A 2,135-nucleotide genomic window follows, 5' to 3' on the forward strand; every position below is an offset into this window, starting at 1 on the left:
TTTTTCCATAGATTTTTCCATTTCAATTAAAATTTTCACTTATTTTTTAGAACAAATTTTTATAAAGAATCTTTTAAACAAATTTTCCTTAAAAAATATTGCATATATTCACAAATAAATGTATAAACTAAAATCATCAAGAATTGGAATTACTAGAATTAACTAAAATGACAACTAAAAGTCTAAAACCATCAAGAAATTTTACCTAAAATAAAATCATCAACAAGAGTTCCAAAACTATAGTTCAAGTATTAACCTTCAACCAACTAAAATAAATATTTTGAGTGCTTATTAAGGGCCAATTGTGTTGATTAATAGTATAATTAATGGCTTTTTTAGCTTAATTCATTGGATTTGTATATTGATCCCTCAACTTTAGTGTAAAATTAACTTTTCGTTTAATCATGTAAACATTATGAAGATTAATCATTTTTTGCATTTAATTATGTAGTTTTATTGCATTGGAGGAGTTTGGGATGCTTAAAGGCAAAAGAAAGGTTTCTACATGCTATTTTGGATCAAAGACATGCTAGGACATGTGACTTAGTACGGTCATAGCGCCAGCCAAATTTTCTGGGCAGGAACTTCCGTGCTTAGCGCGGTCTGGTGTCGCTTAGTGTGACTTATGACAGTTTGATAGGAACTTCCGTGCTTAGCGCGGTCTGGTGTCGCTTAGTGTGACTTATGACAGTTTTGATAGGAACTTCCGTGCTTAGCGCGGTCTAGTCACGCTTAGCACCGTCTGTGGGGCTTAACGCGGTCTGCTTTTTCTGGTTTTTATAAATACCCTATTACTTCATTTGGAGAGGGTTAGACATCAACTTTGGGCACCAAATACACCAAAAACTCATAGAACTTCGAAAATTGGAAAATCAGAGCTAGATACGCATCAATACTCGAGAAATCATTGTTGATTCTCATTCATCTCTTCTTATGAAACAAGCTACCATATGATTTGTAGCTAAATCCTTTGTGTCCGGATTAGATGTAATTAGCTAAACTTGTATACAAAATTGTAAAGTTTTTAATTAACAAACACCGCGTGAGCACTTTGTTAATTAATTAGGAGAATTTGATATTTCTAGAAGGTGATTTTAAAACTATTCTCGAACGCATTTATAAGCTTAGAATCTGGTTATCCGAGCGGAAGGCGGGAACCCTTTAAAGTTAAATTTTCCAACCAAAACCACTTTTTAACTAAGTGATAGAATCTAATTTCTATAAAAGGTTTTCACTACTTTAACACAAAGCGCACCAGGCACGTGAGAGCGGACAGTATAAATTAGAGAGTAAAACCCGATTCCGAATACGCGAGAGTGACAGTTCCTTTTTAATTAATTCTTTTACAAGGAAGGAAACATTGCCCCGTAAGTAGTTCTACTTAGGAATAATAAGAGTATTGTTGATCAATGAAAGCCACATTCCCGTATTGCATTTCTGAATTCATTAAAGTCTATCATTTCTACTTTGTTGTTCCTATTCCAATTCATTTACGATCGTCTTAGATAAACATCGTTGCAATAGAAAATGATATATTGACCATTATGTCTCTGTGGGTTCGACAGTATTTTATATTACACTTCATATACTTGAGGAAAACACCCATCAACCAGTTACCCTAAAACTGGTAACCACTTACACCCCCCCCCTTTCCAGTCCATGCGTGGCCTCTGTTACACAGGGTAACCGGATACCCAAAAACCAGTAACTCGTTTCACCTCTCAAATTTTGCCCAAAAATGTGTTTTTAAGCAGTGTAACCGGTTACTCCCATTCTGGTAACCAATTACACTGTTGCAGAAGCACTTTTCTACAACTTTTTCAAAACGAAAATCACCCATAATTCACCCCAAAACCCTATTTTTCTTACAAATCACTTACATCATATTTTAACACGAAAAATCCATTTTCCAGAGTCCAAAACCCCAACTTATTTACACCGAAAACATTCATAACTCAGTTCTGACTCTGACCTGAAACAACATCAATCACGCATCATTGACAACAACCAATCCAATCAAATTTATGATTCTAACAACAATAATTCATCATTCACACAATTCAACAATTAAAAAATATCACCATGGTCATGAACATAGAGAAGAAAAACACAAAACCTACATGGAATAATCTACC

The sequence above is a fragment of the Lathyrus oleraceus genome, chromosome 5 (genome assembly GCF_024323335.1).
Source record: "Lathyrus oleraceus cultivar Zhongwan6 chromosome 5, CAAS_Psat_ZW6_1.0, whole genome shotgun sequence".
Taxonomy (NCBI): domain Eukaryota; kingdom Viridiplantae; phylum Streptophyta; class Magnoliopsida; order Fabales; family Fabaceae; genus Lathyrus; species Lathyrus oleraceus.